At 39.2% G+C, this 16,745-nt stretch overlaps 1 pseudogene; it reads left to right on the forward strand.

Annotated features, from left to right (window-relative positions):
• Positions 1–1,296: 1,296 nt before the first annotated feature.
• LOC128665667 (uncharacterized) overlaps positions 1,297–16,745 on the forward strand; it is a 63,236-nt pseudogene continuing 47,787 nt past the window's right edge.

Here is a 16,745-nt window from a genome sequence, read left to right on the forward strand (position 1 = left end):
GAAACTGTTCCAGAGCTTGTTTAGACCGTTCTACAGCCCCATCAGATTGAGGGTGATAGGTCGAGGACAGGGAAAGCTGGATACCCATCTGGAAACAAAAGAACTGCCAGGATCTGGAGATGAACTGGCTACCCTGGTCCTAGACTATCCCCTTGGGGAACCCATATAAATGGAAGACCTCCTGAGCGGTAGGCAGCTTCTTCAATGGAATGCAATGTGAAATTTTGGAAAAATGGTCTATAAATATCAGGATAACAGAATTGCCATTGGAAACAGGAAGGTCGACAATGAAGTCAATGAATAGATGTGTCCATGGACGCTCACCATTGGCTAAAGTTTGGAGAAGGCCCACTGGAAGGTGTCGAAGGAGTCTTATGCTGCGCACAAACTGAGCAGGACACAACATACGTAGCAACATCAGAACGAAGACTTGGCCACCAAATAATTTGGTTCTTGCCTGGGTGACCTGTGGCTTTATGGTAATAGTAAGAGTGCAATAGTTTGGTGCAAAGATACTCAGGTACATTGCACTTGCCACTATGTTTCTCTGGAGGGACATTGGTTTGTGTGGCCAAGATCTCCTCCCCCAAGGGAAAAGTCAAATTGGTATGTATGGTGGCCAAAATATGGTCAGGAGGTATAACAGAAGTGGGAACAGACTCCTCTTTGGACAGAGGCAAAAATTGATGAGAGAGGGCATCAGCCGTAACATTCTTACTACTGGGCAGGTAGAAGACCACATAATTAAACTGAGACAAAAATAGCACCCATCTGGCCTGTTACCAATTTCATAGTTGCATAATGCTGGGGACAATTTCTTAGAGAAGAAACCGCATGGATGCAAGGCACCCTCAGGCATAGGATATTGAGACAAGAGAGCGCCTACTCCTGTCTCAGATACATCAACCTCTAGAATGAAAGGCAGAGCAGGGTTAGGATAAGCCAGAATCGAGCGGCAGCAAAGGCAGATTTAAGACTCTCAAAGGCCTTGCAGTAGGTAGGTGACCAATGTAGTGGATCATTCTCTTTACGGGTCATGTCCAAAACACAAATAAAATCCAGAAGATTAAGCCAGAGCATGTAGTCAGATGAACCCGGTCAGGAGCCAAAGCAGGTAATCAGATGAGCCAGGGTCAGGAACACATAGATCAGCAAAGTCAGGAACAAGCAAGAGATCAGGAACCAGAAGGGGATGTCAAACAAGCTACGTAATACAAGGAGTCAGGAACTTACAGAGAAGTCAGAGACCCCGCAATGGCAAAGACAGACTGGACTAAGGCAGTTAAATAGGAAGTGATGACATCATCATTTTGGGACTGCAACCTGTCTCTCTTTGATGATGTTTTCCAGTTTGGCCAAAAGAGGGACCCAGGGTGTAGTGAGCAGCGTTACACACTCTGCTTCAGGCGAGGAGAAAACACAGGTGAGTCAAAAATAGCAGCCATAGCAGAAAGCTGCAAAAAACTAGTGAAATCAGGGAGAAACCCTGACATATACACATGTGGTATGAGTTTAATTAATTGGGAGCTTGCTAATAAGACCAACTTTCAATCACATCATTCCATTCAAAATACCAAAGTTCACAGAATTTGACAGACATAAAATCATACTTTTGCATCAGCAAGGCCACTCTCAAAGGGAAATCAGCAAACAAATGGATACTCAAGATGTGGTATTCAAGCTGTTATAAAGAAATTTGACGAATCAGGAGAAGTCAAGGACCAAGGACAAAAAAGGACTGGAATGCCAAGAAAACTTTCAAAATCTGATAAGAAGTTTCTCAGAGTTTCTTCTTTGAAAGACCCGGAAGAAGTCAAGCAAGGACCTGGCTCAGCATCTGGCAGCTTCATCGGAATGCCAAGTTGATTTTTCTACAGTCCATAGAAGCTTGATGAACAATGGTCTCTCTGGAAGGGTAGCAGCCAAGAAACCACTTTTTCAAAAGGGAAACAGAGTGAAAAGACAAAGATATGCTAAAGCTCACAAAGATTGGAATGAAGATCAGTGGAAAAGAGTATTATGGCGTGACAAATCAAATTCTGAAATTTACGGGTCCAATCGTCGACACTATGTGAGAAGAAAAGTTGGAAAAAGATGGAAGCATGAGTGCTTGCGCCCTTCAGTGAAAGATGGTGGAGGATCTGTCCTGGTTAAGGGCTGCATTTCTGCCATTGGTGTTGGCGACATTGTCCTAATTGATGGGATCATGAATGCTGAAAGGTATTAATTCATCATGCCATTCCTTGTGGAAAGCGTCTGATTGGGAATTATATTTGGGGAGAAAAATAACTGATAAGAACACTGACAGTCATGGACTGGCCTCTACAGAGTCTAGACCTGAATATTAAAGAGGCAGTATGGGATCACCTGGACAGAGATATAAATAAAAGACAACCTAAATCTAAAGAAGAACTCTGGGAAATGCTGAGTAATACCAGAGCATTACTTCAGAACACTTCAGGACAGTCTCCCCAAAAGATTTCAAGATGTGCTTAGTGCCAAGGGAGGTTACACTAAATACTGAGTTTTGCCCATAGAAGCCATTTTTTCTAAAAATTTTGTTTTTTTTATATTTTGTGTACATATTTCTTGTATTTTCTGTTTGTAACTTAAAGGGCCATGATACCCAAATGTTGAAACACTTAAAAGTGTTGCAGCATAGCTGTAAAAAGCTGACTAGAAAATATCACCTGAACATCTCTATGTAATAAAGAAAGATATTTTACCTCAACTCATGTTATTTCCCTATTCAGTTTAAGGAAGTTTACTATAAAATCTCATGAGAGTTAAGTGAACTCTCATGAGATCACAGTAAAAGAGTTCATGACCTCAGCACTGCTGATGCTGATTGTTCATTTCTTCATTTTTTTTATTTATTTTTTACCTGCAGCTGGACAGCAGCTAAAGTATAACTTTTTACACAGAACTCTGGTGAGCTGAGGAAATTGTGAGGTAAAATATCTTCCTTTTTTACATAGAGATGCTCAGGTGATATTTTCCTGTCAACTTTTTACAGTTATACTGCATCAGTTTTAAGTGATTTAGCATATGAGTATTATGTTCGTTTATTAAAGAGACCAAAAAAAATAAAAATATGGATGATCATTAAAACTTTGCTAAAACAACAAATCTAATAGTGGCCTAAGACTTTTAAAGATTTATATGTATGTATTTTTAGGTTAAAGCCCTTTGCCTGTTTTTATTTTTTCTAACACTTGAGACCTCGTATGTTTGAGCCCTTATAACTTTTGTGTGCAATATTTTTTTTCAATAATTTTATTAGACAGCGTTATTATGAGTGTAACTATACTTTATAATGTATTTTTATGTGATATGTGACACTTTATGTTTCGTGAACAGTTAACCAGAGTTATGAAGTCACGATAATGATTCTAGCGTAAATCGTGATGGCACTCAAGTGATCCCGTTTACTTTCAACTAGTAATACTAGCAGTAATCCCAACATGCACAAACCCCCACAATAAACCCATTATCTCTCGGCCACTCGTAATTTGGCCCTATATTTATTATTTACCTGTAAAAAATATACATTTTTATGGTTTTGATATAAATGTATATTTTTTAACAGTTAACTAATAAATATAATGTCTTGACAAAAGCTTTAATGTGAAGCCAAAATGTTGACAAACAATCAGCTAGATTACAAGTTGTGGCGTTATGGCTGCTCGCTAATTTTGTGTACATTATTTTCATTGCGCACATAATAACGTAGGTATTACGAGTCTGAAAACAACCTCGTAACACGTTGCGGTAACACGAGTACTGCATTTATTTACCAAGCATAATCACGGCGCATAATGATTTCTCCCATAGAGATCAATGCAAAATGAACAAAACACAGATTTTTCTGCTAACTCTCGATCTCGCAAGAAATACACACTGCTCTGTCATATTACGGACATGGACAAGAAAAACTGTCAGATCAAATATACAAACAACAATCGCTCATGCAACATAGCACATACGCATTCAACAGTCATAATCGGAAACAACTAATACTACAAAACATTTAGACTAAACAAGGAATAGGAAAATATGTTGCGATCTGTAACAAGGAACAAAAAAAATAATAATACAGAATTGCACATTGATACACAAACAAAACATTCACATTGACGATTACGAAACATTATTACAAAGAAAAAAACATTTACAACAAAACAAATACGACACCATCACAAATCAACATTAAGATTTGGAGATAATACATTTGGAGAATTTTAAGCAAAACGATCACTATGGCATCATCGCAGTATACACATTCCACAAATACATATGTGCATTTACAAACTCCATATGAGCATGCGCAAATTAAAACAACTAATACACATTGCACACATACAAATCAAAAAGAAACCACACCTGGACCTTGTTTACTTTGCAAACCGGTACATCATTAAACATTTACATAGGGTATATAAGCACGCTAGAAACATGGCTTCCTTGACTGTATTGCTTTTTCGAGTTAGGTGCAGGTCTAGGCATTGGAGGGTTTGGTAAGGTTAGAGACAGAGATTAGAGAGAGAGAGAGATTAGAGAGAGAGTTAGTGTGAGTTAGTGTGAAAGTGTGAGAGTTAGTTTTCGAGAGAGTGAGTTAGTGAGAGAGATAGAGAGCATAAGTGAGCGAGTGCTGTTTCTTGGTACATTCCTTATATAAACACATTTACATGCAAACACATTTAATACATACATACACTTATCACTAACACTACATACACTCCACACCCCATTTCATTTCATCCCATACCCCATTCCCTTTAAGCCCATATCCCATTCCCTTTCATCCCATACCCATCCCATAGTTAGATTTTGTTTGATTTACAACAACTTATTGTTTACATATCCTCATTTCCCTCTTTTTTAGCATATACATTTGTCTGTTAAATACTCCTTACCCTCTTTTTTTTTATCCCATTCACACTTGAGCAATTTTTACTTTTAGTTCATTATTTTGACCCCCTTTCATTTGGGCACATTCACATTTTGATTGAGGATGGCGGGAGGGAGGGATAGGAGACAGATTAGTCCAGAGCTACTAGAGCTCCTTAGGCAGGAGTATAGGGAGGAGCTTAGGGAGGAGGTTATGCAGGAGTTTAGGCAGGAGAGAGGGAGGGGGAGAGGAACTACAGAGGAAGGGGAAGAGGAAGGGGTGGGTGGACCCAGCCACATTGTGGAAGATGAACAAGTGGCTGGGCCCAGTGGTGTGCAGCATAGACAGGGTGCTTTACAGTCCGGGGAACAGAGGCTCACATCACAGGGGAAGCCCAGGCAGAGGGAGGAGAGATATACCATGGAGGAGAAGGAGGCCTTTATAGAAGCTTATATGGAGAGGGCTATGAGGCTGCAGACACAAAGGGCCACCCCTTCGGATAAGAGGAAGTGGTGGAATGAGATCAGGGATGCCGTTAATGCAGTGAGGGACTATAAAAGGGATGTAAAGTCTATCCAGCACTGCTATCGGGACTGTAGAGCTGAACTGAAGAAGAAGCTCACAAGGGAATATCTTTCAGGGACCGGTGGCGGTCCGGAACAAACCTTTGTGTACTGCTGCTGGGAGGAAATGCTGCGTCCCAACATCTCCGAGGTGGCCATAGTCGGTATCAGAGGAGTTGATACTGGGAACCTGCGCCTCTCATCTGCCGGTAAGCTCATTTACTAATCTCTTTACATCCACCTCATAACCCATTCACACGCAAACAAAATACGGATAGGACTAGCGCAATAAACCATTTTTAAACATTATTACGTAAATGCATTCACAATTAACTTGAGAAAGTTGCATTTGAAGAAAAGCCATCACTAGTAGCTAGTCTACAGATTAGGTGTGCATTTCAACAGATTTAAGACAAATGCAAAAAGACATTCAGATTGACCATATAGATATCAGAAACAAGGGTTTGAAAATACGGAAATTGTATTGATTGCTTTGTCTTACAATTGAATTACGAAGGCAGTCTCATTAACATTTACATCTTTATGCAGAACTGTGCTAATATCTCAATTTATTTCTTTTTACAATATACAGAGTCTGAGGCCGGGGAGGAGGAAGCACAGCATCAACAGGCTCCTCCTTCACCCAGGCATGAGAGGGGTGCAGATGACTCGCCACCTCGGGGAGAAATGGAAGACATCCCTGAAGAAGCCCCCGCTGCAGAAGAGATCCCTGCAGCAGCCCCCCGTGCACCAGCAGCCCCCCTTGCACCAGCAGCCCGCCATGCACAAGCTAATTAAAATACAAGCGCATGTTTAGGAATTATATATGTAGAAAATTAAACACAACACAATAATTATTTGGTAAATTTAAATTATTGTTGACAAACATATTAAACAAGATGGAGTATATTCATCATTGAACATTCATGGATTAGCACTTGCCTCAAAATATATTCAGGATTAAAAACACATTGCCTTCATTCGTTTCTTCCAGGAGACAGCCAGCAATAGATATTTATTTGCTCTTTATCATCTCTGTTTTAACAATGGATATGATTGACACAATCCATAATCCAAGAAAATCATGGTTTCAAACTTGTGTTCTCATTTGCAAATGTGGAAAATCAAATATTGCGGGACGTCATCCAATCAAAGGATGGATTTACACCTTTGCTTGAGACATATTATGCAACATGGCGCATCCGAGATTGTGTAAAAGCCACATCCAATCAAAGGACGGATTCAACACCTTTGCATGAGACATCTTACGCAACATGGCGCATCCGAGATTGCGTAAAAAACGCATCCAATCAAAGGACGGATTCAACACCTTTGCATGAGACATCTTACGCAACATGGCGCATCTGAGATCACGTAAAAAATGCATCCAATCAAAGTACGGATTTAACACCTTTGCATGAGACGTCTTACGCAATATGGAGCATCTGAGATCACGTAAAAACCTCATCCAAGCAAAGGATGGATTTAACACCTTTGCATGTCAATAACAAACTTATTTATATTTATAACAATTGAGTGTGTGCTATATTGTTATCTATGAAGCGTGTTTGTTTCATGTAATGCACAGCTTCACATAATGTAACGCTAGATAACATAATACTTTGGTATTACTTTGTTGGTAATAAATATATATTTCTTTATAATAGGAAGATTAGGAAATATATTTGAAGCAGCAGGGTTTAACAAAAATAATGCTACTATATACTTTACGAAAATGTGGATTGTTTATACATATACCTATGTAGCAATATATCGTTGTATAATTAAATAATAATCAAAAATAAAAGAAAGAGATTAATCATCTAAAATGTGTGCATTACACACAGTGTTTTCTTTGGTTATACTACTACAATAAGATGTAAGGAAAATTGGAATATATGTGTTGTCAACATTCAGATAAGCCTGTGTTAAAGATATTATATGTGTATGTTGATGTCAAAAGAAATAATTATAAAAAAAAATATTATGATTGCATATCCATACATTAAGAATTGTGGTCAGCATCTTTTAAGGATTATCAACATAAAAGATCTTTTATTAGAAATGACATTAATAAATAAAGAAGAAACATAACAGTTTAATGACATTCTTTTTATTATGATAAAAATGATTTATGAATGTCATAAAACATAAAGAAAATAAGATAACTTTAAAAATAAGTCAGAATGATAAAACAGCCCCTTTGGAGCCATCTGACAAGGTGACATAGTGCATCACAGTCATTGGAGGGATATAACTAGGGCAAACAAAGGCCAATACAGCCCCTTTGGAGCCATCTGACAAGGTGACATAGTGCATCACAGTCCCTGGAGGGAGATGACAAGGGCAAACAAAGGCCAACACAGCCCCTTTGGAGCCATCTGACAAGGTGGCATAGTGAATCACAGTCCTTGGAGGGAGTTGACAAGGGCAAAGAAAGGCCAACACAGCCCCTTTTGAGCCATCTGACAAGGTAACAAAGTGCATCACAGTCCTTGGAGGGAGTTGACAAGGGCAAACAAAGGCCAACACAGCCCCTTTTGAGCCATCTGACAAGGTAACATAGTGCATCACAGTCCTTGGAGGGAGTTGACAAGGGCAAACAAAGGCCAACACAGCCCCTTTTGAGCCATCTGACAAGGTGACATAGTGCATCACAGTCCTTGGAGGGAGTTGACAAGGGCAAATAAAGGCCAACACAGCCCATTTTGAGCAATCTGACAAGGTAACATAGTGCATCACAGTCCTTGGAGGGAGTTGACAAGGGCAAACAAAGGCCAACACAGCCCCTTTTGAGCCATCTGACAAGGTGACATAGTGCATCACAGTCCTTGGAGGGAGTTCACAAGGGCAAACAAAGGCCAACACAGCCCCTTTGGAGCCATCTGACAAGGTGACATAGTGCATCACAGTCCTTGGAGGGAGTTGACAAGGGCAAACAAAGGCCAACACAGCCCCTTTGGAGCCATCTGACAAGGTGACATAGTGCATCACAGTCCTTGGAGGGAGTTGACAAGGGCAAACAAAGGCCAACACAGCCCCTTTTGAGCCATCTAACAAGGTAACATAGTGCATCACAGTCCTTGGAGGGAGTTGACAAGGACAAACAAAAGCCAACATGGCCCCTTAGTAAAAATCTGACAAGGTGAAATAGTGCAACAGGCACAACAATAAACACTAAATAGGCAAAATGGCAACAGAATAAAACAACAAAGAACAACATGTGGATGGAGGATTTATTAGTCCTCCCTCGGGCCATCTCCGGATCCTCCACTCATGGGGCATCAGCATCACCTTCATCGTCCTGTGCATCTCCAGCTGCGGCTTCATGCAATGCCTCTAAACGCATTATTCATTCTAGAGTCAAGCAATGAAGCCACAGCTGGATATGCATGGTCTCATGCATCCTTCCCAGCAACTGAGTCACAACATAAACAAAAATAAATAATACAAGTTAATAATAATTACAGAACATAATAAAAAGAGAGCAAAGAGACACTGTACTAATTCAAATACAAATCATTATTATGATAAAATATGCTATAGAGAAGAAGATTTACACATTAAATATGTTCTTCAGAGATAAACCATTACGATATTAAGAAAACGCAAAACACAATCAATCTTGAAAAAAACTTTCTTTGGTTTATGACACACTGTGAAAAGGTTGGTGATACCAAATCCAAAATATTGGCATATAAACATAATAGATATCCAACATATAGGCAATATCATTTAGATATTAGAAAATGTGGATGTTGATTTCCAAAACTGAAGATCGGAAACTTTGACATTAATCAAATAAAGAAAAGATTTAAAAAAACATTTTCAATTCAAAATTCATTTATGTATAATTAGATCAGTATAATGTCCCTTTAAGAATGAATGTTCTAAGGTTGATTTGTAATGATACTTACATCGGTGGCTGTGAATGACAATCCGACACCCAGGACAATGAAGGTGGGGATTAAGGGAAAGGTGTTGTTGGGGAGGAAAGGGGCGAGGGGGAGGGATGTGGCAAGGTGGGGGATTGGGGTCCTGCTCCGGTGGAGCCTGCACAGCTGGGGAGTCATGGGCTGGGATATTTGGTGGCTGTGCAGGTGACGTAGAAGCAGGATGGGCAAAATGGGGAGAGCGGCGAAGGAGGGCAGGGATTTCTTTTGGGGAAGGGGCGGGTAAAGGGTCAGGATGGGAAGGGACGGGAGAGGGGTCAGGATGGGTAGGGGAGGGAGAGGGGTCAGGATGGGAAGGGCCGGGAGAGGGGTCAGGACGGGAAGGGGCGGGAGGCTGATGCCCAGAAGTGGAAGGTCCATCTGAAATATATAATACAATTTTATAAATACATATATTATATGAAAATATGTTATTATCTTGAGAGAAATCAATATTCACCATCATTTAAAATCTGTATTGTTCTCATAAAATATTTATTAAAAGTCACAATAATGACTATGTTTAAAGGTAGAAAGGGATAGGTTGAATATATGAGTAAGAGCCTGGGTGAGGGTGGGAAACAGAGAAGGTATTAGATGTGAAGGAATAGGGTCAAGTGGGCAGGTAGTGGGGTATGAGGAAGACAATATGGAAGCCACTTCACTCTCAGTGGTTGGGAGGAGGGTGCAGAGAGTGGCAGAGGGGGTGACTGGGAGCAAAGTTGGGAGATTGCAGGTTTGTGTTGGGATTTTTCTTCGGATGGTAAGTATTTTATTGAAAAAGTAGTCAGCCAAGTCTTGGGCACTGAATGCAGATGAGGGTGGTGGTGCAGGTGGGTGGAGGAGGGATTTGAAAATGGAGAATAGTATTTTAGGTTTTGAGGAGTGAGTGGATATAAGAGAAGAGAAGTAGGTTTGCTTAGCTAGGTAAAGGGCAGAGGTGTAGGAGTGAAAAATTAACTTATAGTGCATGAAATCAAGTTCAGAGCAGGATTTCCTCCAGGCACATTCAGCAGTGCTTGATTCCCAAGCCTTGACATATTTATGTGGGTTGGGAAGCATAGCCTCTGTTAACATTTTGTATATCTGTCAAATAAATCCTCTTTGTGGAAATTCTGTGCAACACATTTTTTCAAAGTTAGTGAGAGATCTCAATATGTTTGGTCTCTCCCTATATGTGTTAATGAAGTGGTTGACTTGGTGGTATTTTAGCCAAGGACACAAAAAACACCATCCCAGATGTTTTATGTCTTTTTTAGGTATTATTTTTTGTGAGTTACATAATAAATTCATAGGAATATTTTTATTTATGCTCAAATCTTTGTCGGGTAAACAATTTTTACCTTCTGGGAATTCCAGATTCGACAGTAGAGGAGTTAAAGGGGAAATCTGATTCGAGATTCCTTTAGTGTTTCTGCAGATATAAGACCAATCAGCCAAAGTCTCTGTGACTATAGATGTCCCTTTGGGGCCTATCTATCAAGCTCAGGATAGAGCTTGAGGCCCCGTGTTTCTGGCGAGCCTGCAGGCTCGCCAGAAACACCAGTTATGTAGCAGCGGACTAAAGACTGCTGCTCCATAACCTGACCGCCTGCTCTGAGCAGGGGGACAGACATCGCCGCATTTCAACCTGATCGAGTACGATTGGGTTGATTGACACCCCCCCTGCTGGTGGCCAATTGGCCGCGATTCTGCAGGGGGCAGCGTTGCACCAGTAGCTCTTGTGAGCTGCTGGTGCAATGCTGAATACGGAGAGTGTATTGCTCTCCGTATTCAGTGAGGTCTGGCAGACCTGATCCGCACTGTCAGATCAGGTCCGCCAGACTTTTATAAATAGAGGCCTTAATCTCTAACAGTGGGCAATAATTTCAGGGACTAGCAAATACTTCCTAGTTGAGTGGTGCCAGTAATATCATGTTCTATTTGGATCCAATGTTTTGGGTTCATATTATTGTGTCTACTCCATTCTATAATTCTCTGCATTGAGATTGGCTTTGTATATAGTTTGAGATTTGGGACTTCCAAACCTCCCCTCTCCTTTGAAGCATACATAGTTGGCCTATTTATCCTTGATGGTTTATTTTTCCATATATATTTATTGATAATCTTTTGCAAACCATCCAAGTATATATCAGTATGTGGCAGTGGAAGGGTTTGCAGAATATACAAAACTCTGGGCAATATCATCATTTTTACGGTGTGTGTTCTACCTATCCATGATGTATATTTTGGGGACCATATAGAAGTTAATTGTGTGATTTCCGCAATAAGGTTTTTGTAATTTAGCTTGCATGTGCTATCAGTATCTGGAGTGATATGAAGTATTTAAGAGACTGGGTCTGTATTGCAAAATCACTCATTCCTAATTTCAGTAATGTATTGCTGTGTTAAATTTATAGGTAATATATCAGATTTAGTCATGTTTACTGAAAAATGTGATACTTTTCCATAATCTTGTAGCTCTTTAAGTACCACGGAGAGAGTTTGCAACGGATAGTCATAAGGATGCCATCTGCAAACAATGATAGTTTTTATGTATTTCGGTTTAAAGAAATACCTTTGATATTTTCATTTACTCTAATTTTGGTAGCTAATGTTTTAAGAGATATGATAAATAGTAAAGGGGACAATGGCCAACCCTGTCCTGTACCATTACGTATCTCGAATAATTCAGATAACGTACCATTAATTTGGATCTGTGCAGAGAGAAAAGTATATAAGGCCATAATTCTCTGTAAAAATGGTTGTGGAAAGTGGAATTTTTTTAGTATGGATTCTAGAAAGGTCCAATCTAACCAATTGAATGCTTTTTCAGCATCTGTCGATAATAGAATGGTTGGGGTATTAGATTCCTTAGTATATTCCAATAGGGCCAAATTTTTTACTGTGTTATCCCTTGCCTCTCTCAGCGGTACAAAGCCCACTTGGTCTGGTGAAATTATGGAAGGTTAGATCCTGGAAAGTCTATCAGCAAGAATTTTAGCATAAATCTTAATATCCAGATTTAAAAGGGATATGGGTCTATAATTGGCAGGGTTATCTCCTTTTTTCCCTTGTTTAGGGAGAACTGGGATATAAGCTTGTAAGATCGTATCTGGGAAACAACCTGTTTCATCTAGTTTGATGAAAGATTTAAGTAAATACGGTACGAGTACATGACTATACAATTTATAATACTGACCCGTAAAGCTGTCTGGGCCCCGTGCTTTGTCTATTTTCAATGTTTTAATAGCTTCTACTATTTCTATTTTTCTAATAGGCAATAGCAACATATTACTATCTTCTTCTGGTATGGGCTTTATGTTTATTTTGTCTAAATAATTATCACAATCTATAGAGTGCAAAACTTGGTTCCTAGCAGGAAACAAGTTGTATAACAAATGATAATAATTTTAAATACAACTGCTATTTGTCTGGTGTCTTCCACTTTTTGCATTTTTGGTTGATTATGTAATGTATAAAAGTTTTGGTTTGTTTGTTTTTGAGAGACCTAGCTAATACACGCCCTGGTTTATTTGCTTCTGAGTAATATTTCTGTTTTAGTCTAAGAGCCGTTGCCTGTACTTTAATATGTAAATTTTTTGTCATTTTATCTCTATAAAAGTTTAATTTCTGCAATAGTTGTTCATTTGACGGTTGTATTTTGTGAAAATAATCTAACTGTGAAAAAAAACATATTCCTCCAATCTATTGGCCACTGGATATTGCATTTCACCATCGAGTGATCCGACCATGCTGTGTGTGAGATGAGGGATTCTTTCACATATGATAATATTAAGTGATCCACAAGTATGTGATCTAATCGGGAATATGATTTATTATGGGCTGAGAAAAAAGTGAAATCCTTTTTCTCTGGATTGACTATTTTCCACGGATCATGTAGGCCAAATGTTTTAACAAAATGCCACACTGCTTTAAGGGTAGTTTGCGCGATGTGTATATTGGGATTAGAGCTATCTAGTTTGGGGTTTAATGGAATATTAAAATCTCCCAATACTATTAATTGTCCTTTTTGGATATCCTGGATTAGAGGAATGATTGATTTAAAAAAGGAGGCCTGTCTTTGATTTGCTGCATAAAGATGTATTATTGTGACAGGTTTATTGAATAAAAGCCCAGTAATTGCCAGGAATCTACTCTCTGTATCTTTTGTTTAATTTATGAGGCTAAAAGGTATTGATCTGTGTATCATGAAACAGACCCCATTCTTTTTTTGTTTGGGATTTGCACTGAAGTAGTGTTGTGTATAAGCATAATGTATATATTTTGGAATTAACCCTCTCCTAAAATGTGTTTCTTGTAGCCCTAATATTTCCCCTTTTTTATGATGTCTCTCATTGCTAATGAGAGGTTATGGGGAGTATTAACACTTTTCACATTTTGATATATAAATTGAATACAAGATTACATGATTTTAAAATATTATACACAATACAAAGTGAAATATGTACTAAGGACGACCTGTGTGACATGTTTGTCTGTGACAATAAGTGTCTAACCTTAACACTAAGAACATTAACAATGAGAACATATATAAACTGTACAAAAATTACCAATGGGGGCATGGTTCAAAAAGAATTTCTTAAGAGGAATTCAATTAGCCCAGACCCTGTGAAAATAAATAGCAATGCAACATAATAAGTAGTAACAATAGAATCTAAAGATTCTACAAAGGTGAAAACATAATTTACCAGACTCTGAGGAGGCAATACCTGTTAGACCTTGGTTATTCATAATGAATTATATGAAGTTGACCCAGTTATATCTATCTTTTCCATCTGATTGTATCTTGTTGACAGTCTGCTTGAGATGGTTTGAATCTTTTACTGTGGACTGTTTGCCATTACTTGTGTTAAAGGTAAAGGTTTGGTGGCTTGCTTCTTGTTGGATTCCACTTGTGAGATGTCATCTGGCATGTGATTTGGCTCAGCAATCTCTAGCTTATGGCAGAAATATGTTGGCCTAGATTTGGAGTTTGGCGGTAGCCGTGAAAACCAGCATTAGAGGCTCCTAACGCTGGTTTTAGGCTACCGCCGGTATTTGGAGTCATTAAAAAAAGGGTCTAACGCTCACTTTTCAGCCGCGACTTTTCCATACCGCAGATCCCCTTACGTTATTTGCGTATCCTATCTTTTCAATGGGATCTTTCTAACTCCGGTATTTAGGGTCATGTCTTAAGTGAGCGTTAGAAATCTAACGACAAAACTCCAGCCACAGAAAAAAAGTCAGTAGTTAAGAGCTTTCTGGGCTAACGCCGGTTCATAAAGCTCTTAACTACTGTGCTCTAAAGTACACTAACACCCATAAACTACCTATGTACCCCTAAACCGAGGTCCCCCCACATCGTCTCCACTCTATTCATTTTTTTAACCCCTAATCTGCCGACCGCCACCTACGTTATACTTATGTACCCCTAATCTGCTGCCCCTAACACCGCCGACCCCTGTATTATATTTATTAACCCCTAACCTACCCCCCACAACGTCGCCGCCAGCTACCTACAATAATTAACCCCTAATCTGCCGACCGCAAAGCGCCGCCACCTACATTATAGCTATGTACCCCTAATCTGCTGCCCCTAACATCGCCGACCCCTATATTATATTTATTAACCCCTAATCTGCCGCCCTCAACGTCGCCTCCACCTGCCTACACTTATTAACCCCTAATCTGCCGACCGCACCGCACCGCTATTATAATAAAGTTATTAACCCCTAATCCGCCTAACTAACCCTATAATAAATAGTATTAACCCCTAATCTGCCCTCCCTAACATCGCCGACACCTAACTTCAAACATTAACCCCTAATCTGTCGACCGGAGCTCACCGCTATTCTAATAAATGTATTAACCCCTAAAGCTAAGTCTAACCCTAACACTAACACCCCCCTAAGTTAAATATAATTTTTATCTAACGAAATAAATTAACTCTTATTAAATAAATTATTCCTATTTAAAGCTAAATACTTACCTGTAAAATAAATCCTAATATAGCTACAATATAAATTATAATTATATTATAGCTATTTTAGGATTAATATTTATTTTACAGGTAACTTTGTATTTATTTTAACCAGGTACAATAGCTATTAAATAGTTAAGAACTATTTAATAGCTACCTAGTTAAAATAATTACAAAATTACCTGTAAAATAAATCCTAACCTAAGTTACAATTAAACCTAACACTACACTATCAATAAATTAATTAAATAAAATACCTATAATTATCTACAATTAAACCTAACACTACACTATCAATAAATAAATTAAATACAATTCCTACAAATAAATACAATTAAATAAACTAACTAAAGTACAAAAAATAAAAAACAACTAAGTTACAAAAAATAAAAAAATATTTACAAACATTAGAAATATATTACAACAATTTTAAACTAATTACACCTACTTTAAGCCCCCTAATAAAATAACAAAGCCCCCCAAAATAAAAAAATGCCCTACCCTATTCTAAATTACTAAAGTTCAAAGCTCTTTTACCTTACCAGCCCTGAACAGGGCCCTTTGCGGAGCATGCCCCAAGAAGTTCAGCTCTTTTGCCTGTAAAAAAAAACATACAATACCCCCCCCCAACATTACAACCCACCACCCACATACCCCTAATCTAACCCAAACCCCCCTTAAATAAACCTAACACTAAGCCCCTGAAGATCTCCCTACCTTGAGTGGTCTTCACCCAGCCGAGCCAAATTCTTCATCCAAGCGGAGCAAGAAGAGGTCCTCCATCCGGTAGAAGTCTTCATCCAAGCGGGGCAGAAGAGGTCTTCCATCCGATTGAAGTCTTCATCCAAGAGGCATCTTCTAGCGTCATCATCCGGAGCGGCAGCATCCTGAAGACCTCCGACGCGGAACATCCATCCTGGCCGACGACTGAACGATGAATGACGGTTCCTTTAAATGACGTCATCCAAGATGGCGTCCCTCGAATTCCGATTGGCTGATAGGATTCTATCAGCCAATCGGAATTAAGGTAGGAATATTCTGATTGGCTGATGGAATCAGCCAATCAGAATCAAGTTCAATCTGATTGGCTGATCCAATCAGCCAATCAGATTGAGCTCGCATTCTATTGGCTGTTCCGATCAGCCAATAGAATGCGAGCTCAATCTGATTGGCTGATTGGATCAGCCAATCGGATTGAACTTGATTCTGATTGGCTGATTCCATCAGCCAATCAGAATATTCCTACCTTAATTCCGATTGGCTGATAGAATCCTATCAGCCAATCGGAATTCGAGGGACGCCATCTTGGATGACGTCATTTAAAGGAACCGTCATTCGTTGTTCAGTCGTCGGCCAGGATGGATGTTCCGCGTCGGAGGTCTTCAGGATGCTGCCGC

This window comes from Bombina bombina, chromosome 1, assembly GCF_027579735.1.
Source record: "Bombina bombina isolate aBomBom1 chromosome 1, aBomBom1.pri, whole genome shotgun sequence".
Lineage (NCBI taxonomy): Eukaryota > Metazoa > Chordata > Amphibia > Anura > Bombinatoridae > Bombina > Bombina bombina.